General features: G+C 42.4%; 1 long non-coding RNA gene across 1 annotated transcript in view; it reads left to right on the top strand.

Moving 5' to 3' along the window:
- Positions 1-5,890: 5,890 nt before the first annotated feature.
- The window catches only part of LOC309633027, a 105,721-nt gene continuing 101,302 nt past the window's right edge, over positions 5,891-10,309 (top strand). Inside the window, exons 1-2 of the long non-coding RNA XR_014247249.1 lie at positions 5,891-6,086; positions 9,894-9,957. This is a non-coding gene — a long non-coding RNA (uncharacterized lncRNA). The remainder of the gene's footprint in view (positions 6,087-9,893; positions 9,958-10,309) is intronic.

Here is a 10,309-nt window from a genome sequence, read left to right as displayed (position 1 = left end):
CTCTTAAGTACTACAAGATAAATATTTTAGTGCTGGGGAAGAACAATACACATAGTCCGAAGCAATAATATTGTATATGGCATTAGTATGCACTATCTTGATAAAATTTTCCTAAGCATTCTTTGAAAATGCATCTTTCACATAGCTGCTGTGAGAAATCTTTTTTTTTTTTTTTTAACAGATGCTGAGAGAGATGTTTTCTCTTTCTTCTGGGGCTGGTAAACTGGGATGACATAATCCTGAAACTGTCTGTAGCAATGCTCCTGCTGTCCCAGTTTGGCAAAACCCAAGCTCAGTAGGAGTGATGTTAAGAAAAAAATTATTCCTGATACTTGTTAAAGAATGATAAGGCAGACTTTATTCAGGGGTACTATCAAATAGGTTTGGGCATCACCACAATGGGATTTTGTAGTAGGGGAGAGAGATTGGGCTCAACTCCAAACATAACACGAAAAAGTGGGAATTTATAGCTAAGGAGTAGGTCAGGGGTAGATAGGGGATAGAAAATTACTAAGAGGAAACATAAGGTGTAAAGGGGGGTTCTGGCTAAACCAACTTAACAGGATTCTTGCTGAAGGCAGGCCAGGGACAGCAGACATCACTTGGGGGATGGTGGAAGATGAGGAACCTAATGAGATATTGAGGGTGATCAGATATCAAGGATGGGAGATTCTGGTTAAACTGACTTAGCAGAATTCTTGCTAAAATTGGACAATGCAGGGATGAACATGGAAGCCCAAAAGTCTGGGCTTAGTTGAGAAGAGAGTTCAGTCGAGAAAAAGAGTTAAGGAGCGACTCTTTCTCTCTCTCTGTGAAGGGGGTCACAGAGAGAAAATCAGACCCAAGATTGGAGAGAAATTATATTTTTTGAGTACTTGAACTCAGCTCCATCCCTGGACTTCCCAACTTCCTGTTATATGAACCAATAAATGTATTTTCTTCCCTCAAATTTGTTTGAGTTGACTGTCATTTGCAAATCAGCTTATTAATCTGAAGAGGGAATTGATTTGATGAATAAGTTTGAGGTGATGGGAAGAAGATTTAAAGCAGTGAGTTAATGGCAAAATGAGAAAGTCTACATTTCCAAGCTAACACATGATCACATAAAATACACAAACTTACTATATACCATCCCTACTATGTCCTCAGGTCTACAGGCTTAAACAGAGAAATGTTTGTGAAATTAGGATTCCAGCATCGAACAAGTTGGTAATCTTGGGCAACATAATGGCTGACACTTATTAAATATATTTTATTCCAGGCATTATGCTAAGTGCTTTATATGCCTTATTTTAATTAATTCCTATTTCACAGGATGAGGAGACTGAGACTCAGCGGTATTAAGAAACTACCCCCAAGGACAGATATCTACTAATTACAGTTTTGGGATATGAACATAGATCTTTCTACTCCAGAACACATGCAATTAAAAAAAAAACAGATTTCCTGAGATATAATTCACATATCATACCACACATACCAAATTCACCTATTTAAAGTATACAATTCAATGCTTTTTGTATATTCACAGATATGTTTAACCATCACTACAGTTTTAGAGCATTTTCATCACCTCAAAAAGAAACTTCATACCTTTTAGCTATTTCCTCCCCACCCCTGCCCTAACCAAACACTAATCTACTTTCTGTCTGTATAGATTTCCCTATTCTGTACTTTCATATAAATGGAATCATATGGTATGTAATCTTTTGTGATTGGCTTCTTTCACTTAGCATTATGTTTTCAAGGTTCATCATAGCATGCATCAGTACTTCATTCTTTTTTATAACTGAAAAATATTCCATTGTATGGATACACCACACTTTGCTTACCCATTCATCTGATGAACATGTGGGTTGTTTCTGCCTTTTGGCTATTATGAATAATGCTGCTATAAATATTTGTGTACAAGTTTCTGTGTGGACATGTTTTCATTTCTCTTGGGAATATACCTAAGAGTAGACTTGCTGGGTCATATGGTAACTCTATGTTTAATTATCTGAGGAACTGCCAGACTGTTTTCCAAAGTAGCTGTACCATTCTACATTATCATCAGCAGTGTATGAGTCCCATTTTTCCAAATCCTTGTCAACACTTGTTGTCTGACTTTTTGGTTTGAGCCGTTCTATGAAGTGGTAGCTCACTGTGGTTTTGATTTGCATTTCTCTGATGTTTAATGATGTTGAGCCTCTTTTCATGTACTTATTGGCTATTTGCATATCTTTGAAGAAACATCTATTCAGATCCTTTGCCCATTTTAGAATTTGGTTGTCTTTTTGTTATTAAGTTGTAAGAGTTCTTTAAATATTCTAGATGCAAGTCCCTTATCAGATACTCGATTTGCAAATAGTTTTCTCCCATTCCATGCATTGCATTTCACAATCTTTTAAAAGAAAATTATTTATTTTTGTCTGTGCTGGGTCTTCATTGCGGTGCACGGGCTTAGTTGCGGTATGTGGGATCTTAGTTCCCCAACTAGGGATGGAGCCTGGGCCCCCTGCATTGGGAGCACAGAGTCTTAACCGCTGGACCACCAGTGAAGTCCCGCATTTTCACAATATTGATAGTGTCCTTTGATGCACGAAAGTTTTAAATTTTGGTGAAATCCAATTTATCTTTCTTTTATTGTCTGTCCCTCTGGTGTCATATCTAAGAAATCATTGCCAAGTCAATGTCATGAAGATTCTCCCCTACATATTCTTCTAGGAGTTTTATAGTTTTAGCTCCTATGTTTAGGTCTTTGTCCATTGAGTTAATTTTTGTATATGGTGTAAGGTAAGGGTTCAATTTCATTCTTTTGTATGTAGATATCCAGTTGTCCCAGCACCATTTATTGAAGAGACTGTTCGTCCTCATTGAATGGTCTTGGCACTCTTGTCAAAAATCAGTTTGCCATCAGTTGGCCATAGATAGTTTATTCCTGGACTCTTAATTCTATTTCATTGATGTATATGTCTCTCCTTGTGCCAGTAACACACTGACTTAATTACTGTTGCTTTGTAATAAGTTTTGAAATTGGGAAATGTGAGTCCTCCTACTTTATTCTTTTTTAGAATTGTTTTGGTTATTCAAGGTCCCTTGAAGTTCCATGTGTGTTTTAGAATCAGCTTGTCAATTTTTACAAAGAAGTCAGCTGAGATTCTGGTAGGTGTTGTGTTGAATCTGTAGATCAATCTAGGGAGTATTGCCATCTTGATAATGTTGTCTTCCAATCCATGAACTTGAGATTTAAAAAAAAATTTTTTTTTCCTTAAATTTCTTTTTTGAAAAATGTAAGTATAGTTGATTTACAGTGCTGTTAGTTTTGGTATATAGCGAAGTGATTCATAAAAAAATCCTTACTTAGATCTTCTTTAATTTCTTTCAATAATTTTTCAGTTTTCAGAGTGTACATTTCACACTCCTTTTGTAAATTTATTCCTAAGTATCATTCTTCCTGATGCTATTAAGAATGGAAGTTTTAAAATATTTCATTTTCAGGTTATTCATTGCAAGTATATAAAAATACAACTGATTTTTGTATACTGAGCTTGTAATCTGCAACCTTGCTGAACTCATTTATTAATTCTAGTAGTTCTAAGTGCATTTCTTAGACTTTTCTATGTATAAGATCATGTGTTCTGTGAATAGATATAGTTTTACTTTTTCCTTTCCAATCTGGATGCCTTTTATTTCTTTTTCTTGCCTAATAGACCTGGCTAGAACCTCCAGTACAATGTGAATATAAGTAGTGAGAATGAACATTCTTTTCTTTTTCAAGATCTTAGGGGGGGAAGTATTCAGTCTTTTACCATTAAGTGATGTGAGTGGTGGTTTTTTTGTAGATGCCCTTTATCAGGCTGGGGAAATTCCCTTTTACTCCCTAGTTTTTTGAGTGTGTTCATCACGAAGGGTTGTTCCCTGGTTGCTCTTATGTCATGCTGGAAGACAGATGGATAATCCTGTGCCATGGGATTGCTCTTCTTGATCAGCCAATGGCCTCTCACCTATTCTCCCTGCTGGTAGCAGTGTGAGTAAGCTAGGGGTTCAGTCAACACTAAAAGATGATTCTAGGAATGTTGTGCTTATGGCCTAAAGAATTCAAGAAAAGACATGGTTGGAGGTACACTGTTCTACATTTATATTATAAAATTCCAAAGGGTAAATTTAACAATCTAGAAAACAAATTACCATTCAAACTTGACTATATACTCTGGGTAAGATTTGCATTTGTGCTCATCATTAATGAAACACTGTAGCAACCAGTGAAAGAGTCTTTAGAAGCCTGTATTCACAGGTGGCAAGATGGATGATGGGTGGCACAAGTAATGATGTAACTAGCATTAAATAAATGGTATTAGGAAACTAGAGAGGCAAGAAGACCTATATTGTTTCAAGACAGAAAGGTTCTGAAGTCATGACCTTGTGAGTAATAATACCATCATTACCTTTTTCTCATGTGTGAGATATGAAATTAGCTAGGAAAGATGCATCTGAAATAAAGACAAAAAGAGATGGTTCTTAGTACCAAGAATTTTATGTGCACTGATATGACAGCAAGCAAATATGTAAGTCCCACTACTTTACCCATTACCCCAAATCTTCATTAATAAAACATTATACTTCACACGGGGTCATGAATTTCATAATACATATTTTAATCAAATTGTTTACATAATCAGGGTCCTTGCAAAAACATTTACTTGGGATCCTGCATATTGTAAACATGGTCCTGGAGGCTGTACAGTAAAACCAACGGTTAGAAGTATGGGCTCTGGAGTCAGAATACCCAGATTCCACTTATTAGCTAGGTGACCTTGGACAGGTTGTTTAATCTCTCTGTGCCTCACTTTCTACATCTGTATAATGTAAACAATGAAAGTATGGTACTTCATGGTGATGTTGTGAAGTTTGAATTACTTAATATGTACACTGTTTAGTGTGTGGCATTTCATTTAAAAGTGAGAGCAATATATAGCACTGTACTTACCTTATACTGTCTTCCCTACTGGTACGTTTCACGGTGGTAAGGACAAAATGAGTTCCTTTTTGTATTCACCACACAATGAAGTGAATTGTCTTTGTGACATAGAAATTGAATTCATCTGGAAACATGGGGTATATTAAAATGTAAATAAAATATTAAAAGTATTTAAAAATAATTTAAATAAAAGAGCCTCAGCATATCGTTTGTATTTCTTTAGTTATTGCTTTATAATTAGTTGTTGGGGGGCTTCGTGATTTTTAACTTTTTTTGTTACCCCCACTTTCTTCAAGTACCTAGTTCGGTATAAATGCAGAGTACAGCCCTCAGAACGGCTAACTGGATAGTCTGAAGGATAAGGGTGCTGCAGCAAAAAGTGGGCCACATCAGGGTACAGCTTTGCTGGTGGAGACAGAAGACCAATCATCTCAGAAAGCGGCGCACAGAAAAGAGTTGGGCCAGCCAAGCACTTTGTGAGCCTCATTTGGACCCTCCGCTGTGCGGTACTGCTAAAGGCTATGCCCTGATGCCAGGGTCGTGGGCCCGGAGGCCTGAGTGGGCAGCTGGCCTCGGTAGGAGAGGCTGGCTTCAGCCGAGGCCGCTGGGTGAGTCATTCTCACTTCCCCAGGCAGGAGCGGGCGGCCGGACGCTTCGCCCCGGCGCGGGCGGTACTGGGGGCTGCCACAGCCCCCGAGGAGCCCCCTCCCGGGCCGCCTTCTCCAGGCCAGGGCACTAACCCTGCCGCGGCGCTGGTGGGGAGCGCCCACTGGCACCCCGACCCCCAGCTCTTCGGGGCGGGCCGCCGCTCCTCAGCCGTCCCTTGGCGCCTCATCCCGCTTGCCATCGCCCGCTGAGGCGCGAGAGGGGGGCGTGGAGGAGCAGGAAAGCGGGATGGGGCGGGGCGGGGCTGGGCGCACATCTCACGGCTCGCCGATGTCGTCTCGCGCGTGCGCACGCGCCATCCCCGCGTGGAACGCGGAGGGTGGGTCTGCTCTGGCCGCGCGCGGTGACGCCGCCTCACGCTGCTGCTCCGTCCGCGCCGCCTGCTTCCAGCGCTCGGGTAACCCGGGAAGGGCCAGAGTCAGCTAGCCCCGGACCAGCGTCCCGCACCCTGGCCGTCCCGGTAAGCGGGGGCGGGGTCGGCGGGGACCTGGCAGGCACCGTGAGGGGCGGGTCTGCGGGCAGCGGACGACCCTCTGCGGACTCTGAGGTGTTGTATGGGAGCCGCCCCCGAGGGGGTCCCTGTGCAGATGAACCACGAGTGTCCCTGCCTCTACCCCTTGGGAGCGTCCCGGAAGCGGTGTGCGGAGCCGCCCCCATGGAAGACCCACGTGCGAATGGAGACTCTCAGGGCACTCTTTGCATTTGCTGCCACGGGGAGTCCCTGTGTGCAGGACACCAGCCCCAGAGAGACCGGCTGTGTACGTAGGGAGGGCAAGGGTGGTCTCTGGTGTTGTCTCAGTGGAAGAGCATATGGGAACATGGGGAGCCTCGGGAGCCCGCACCGTGGGGACGGACCCCACAGAGGACCGCTGTATACAGGAGGACCTGAGACTGTTCCTCAGAACTGCCTAGAAGGAATCTCTGACTGGAAGGAGAGGTTCAGGAGTAACTTCCCTTATGCCCAAAGGTCTTTGGCCTTGACCTCCTTGGGGGTTCAGTGTGCCTTAAGTTGTGATCCCTCCAACGTGGTCGAGAGGCAGGGGCCCTGTGGGACTGCGCCTTTGTCCATTCCTCCCCGAACCCCGTTAGAACGTGTATTCTCCGTGGTAGCCCAGTTGGCTTCAAGCTGGATTTTAGTGGAGGCAGGAACTTACGTAAGAGAACGAGGTGCAAGAGAGGAGAGGACCAGAGAGACCTCTGAAGCAAAGAAAGGAGATTTGAGGCCCTGGGCTTGACTCTCAGGAAGAAAACAGTAAAATCAGGTAGAATAACTGACTCTGGCAGGTCCTGTAAAGAAAGTACTTTGAAGGAAAGAAGAAAGGATACTTAGGATTATTGAGCACCAGTGTGCTAGGCACTATACTAGCTATGTTTAATCATATAACTCTTAAAATAACGTTGTGAAATTATCCCTTGAGGGATGATTAAACTGAGACTTAGATTCAGCAACTTGAAAAAGGTCATAAAGGTTGGAATCATGAAATCTGTATTTCAGATTTTATTTGGGAAGAAATATTAGAGACAGAAGCAAGAGTATATGTTTGCCTAAATTTAAGAGCTAGAACTATAAAACTCTTAGAAGAAAGCAGGGGGAAATCTCCATGACCTTGGATTTGGGAATGGTTTCTTAAGTATGACATCAAAAGCACAGACAACAAAAGAAAAAAATAGATAAATTGGACTTCATCAAAATTTAAATCTTTTGTGTTTCAAAGGACACTATCGTTTGATAGTGAGAAGACAACCCATGGAATGGGAGGCAATATTTGCAAATCATATAGCTGATAAGGGATTAATATCCAGTTAAAAATAGAACTCCTACAACTCAACAACAGCAGAAAATCCAGCCCAATTCAAAAATGGGGAAAGGACATGAATAGACATTTCTTCAAACAAGATATACAAATGGCCAACCAGCACATGAAAAGATGCTCAACATCATTAGTCATTAGGGAAATGCAAATGAAAACCGTAATGAGATATTACTTCACATCCACAGCAGGCTGTTCCCCCCCCCCCAAAAAAAATAAAATAACATGTTTGCGAGGATGTGGAAAAATTAGAATTCTGCTGCATTGCTGGTGGAAATGTAAAGTGGTGCAGCTGCTGTGGAAAATGTTTCATGGTTCCTCAAAATGTTAAAAAGAACTTCCATATAACCTAGCAATTCTACTCTGGGGTAAATATCCAAAAGAAATGTGATGTGTTATGGAAACTGACTAAATTCCAAAATTTAGTAGCTTTCTCCTGTGATCAGAGAAATCCCTACTTCCCTTTTCAAAGGTTTCTTTTGCTTTATTACTGCCTGGGGTTTACCCCTCCCCATGTTCTAAAGATCACTGTTAGTTACATTTTTGAGCCTTTTACAAATGTCTGCCAGTCCCATATCAAGAATCAAATGAAGGCACAAAAGGATAATTTACATTTAATATGCAGGATGAGATGGTTACAGCCTATTAGGAGGGCTGCATTCTCTCCATAGCTACATGTCTTTATAGAATGAACTGAGGGAGAGGAGTTCCCTAGATGCCTTCTCCTTCCCTATTTCTTCCCTAGCTCATACTGTGGAATTAGCGTGTGCCTTGCATACACGCAAATTCCATGCTGCCCATGTATGCCTTACTGCCTTACAGATGCTTCTCTTACTCTCATGGTTACAGCAGTGTATTAGTTTTCTATTACTGTGTAACAAATTACCACAAATGTGGTTTAAAACAACCCACAATTTATTATTTCATAGTCTCTGTGGGTCAGTTGTCCAGCTTGGTCCTCTGCTTATGGTCTTACAAGTCTGCAATCAAGGTGTTAGCTGGGCTGTGTTCTCATCTGGAGGCTTGACTGGGGAAGAGTCTTCCAAGCTCACTCTGGTTGTTGGCAGAATTCATTTCTTTGCAGTTGTGGGACTGAGAGCCCTAGCTTCTTGCTGGATGTCAGCTGGAGGCCACTCTCAACATCTAAAGGCCACCACAGTTCCTAGAGGCCACCTGCAGTTCTTTGCCACATAGGGTTTCCCAACATGGCCACTTCATGAAGCCAGAAAGTAGTCTCTAGAGTATGCTAGAAGACAGTCATATATTATGTAATGTAATATAATCATATGTATGACATCCCCTCACCTTTGCTGTGTGCTGTTGATTAGAATCAAATCACACGTCCACCCACACTCACGAGGATGGGATTACACAAAGCATGAACACCAGGAGGTGGGAATCATGAGGGGAAGCCACCTTAGAGACTGTCTCCGCAAAAAAGGAAAGGTTTAGGTTGTTATCTGCTCTCATTTCTTCCATTTCACTCAGCCACATGGGCCTATTCTACTTTCTTGTTTCACTGCTATTTACCACCGCCTGCCCCTGACCTTTGAAGTTTTTTCCAAACCCTTCTCAAGTTACCACAAATTTTTCAACATTCACGTTGTCCCTATGATAATGTCTTCTCTCTTTTCTTCCTTGATAAGGACAAAGAAAACCCCAGTTCCACCTATCAGCTAAAGAAGTAATGAATAAGCATAATTTGTAGGGTGTTTGTTAAATGACTTCTTTTTTAACCAGAGTGTCTCTCCTGGGACTTCTTCCAGCGTAGGGAAAGTGGTTTTTTTTTTTTTTTTTCACGAACCATTTGTTTTTACCCATTGCTAATCACTGTTGAGAGAGGCAAACCAGCATGGACCTTTAGTATTCCTGAATGTTCTTCTTACTGGGTATGCCAAGAATACAAGGCCCTGACTGTTTTCCATGCCATTTCTCAGGATTGTATTTGCAACAATCAACCTTGACAGATAAGGCAACATCTCCCCCTGGACAAAGATCAGGCTTGTTTCTTACTATAAAATAAGCTGTGAATCACCGAACCTCAGTGCTGCACACATATGCCTTACTGCCTTACAGATGTTCCTCTCTTGTAACACAGCCCACTGTATGTGCAGGCATCTATCATAGATCCTGTGCCACCCCCATGGCACTTGGTAGACGTGGGAAACTGATGCAAAAAACCATGCTAAAGCTCTTGCTATGGCTGTGCTATGAGTAATAAAATCCTTTATATCTGATCCAGGAGTCTTGTGTCTTCTGCCAGCATTCATGGAACAGTAACAGGATAGCTTAGTTAACTTACAAATAGAGTAAAATCTCACACCCTGCACAGATCTTGACGGTCCTTATCACTTGTTTTTCTAGAAGTTAAAGCCGATTTTGTTAATTTCTTAAGCACCTCATGTGCGTATCTTGGAGCTTGCAGCCCTGAACCAAGCCCCTCTCTTGGTCCTCAGGCCAGCCTGGATGTAGACGGTAAGGAAGGGGACGCAAAGACTCGGATGGCTACACATCTGACATGTGAGTATCCACCTAAGTGTTCCAGTCTGTTGGGTGAAGGCTTTGGCTTGGTGTGAACTCTCGAGAGAGCCTAGGTAGTGTTTGACAGTCTCTGCGGTGGCCGAGGTACAGAGGAATGCTACACCGGAGGTCCTGGTGCCGAGGGTGAGAGATGAGGGAGGTGCACGTGGCTCACTTCAGCTTTACCTCTGCTGATGAGCGCAGAGTGAACACACCCTAATGCCAGATTGAGACCCTGGAGCCAGGGAGAGGAGGTGTGCTAATCCACCCCTACTCACCCCCAGTGTCGGCAGACCCACTACCTCTTTAGGACGGGCACCTGGGCCAGGCTCTGGGGTAGAGGTCCTAGGTG

The sequence above is a fragment of the Balaenoptera borealis genome (genome assembly GCF_965194805.1).
Source record: "Balaenoptera borealis genome assembly, chromosome: 8".
Taxonomy (NCBI): domain Eukaryota; kingdom Metazoa; phylum Chordata; class Mammalia; order Artiodactyla; family Balaenopteridae; genus Balaenoptera; species Balaenoptera borealis.
Note: the sequence above shows the minus strand (reverse complement) of the source record. Positions and strands in the feature narration are given on the sequence as shown.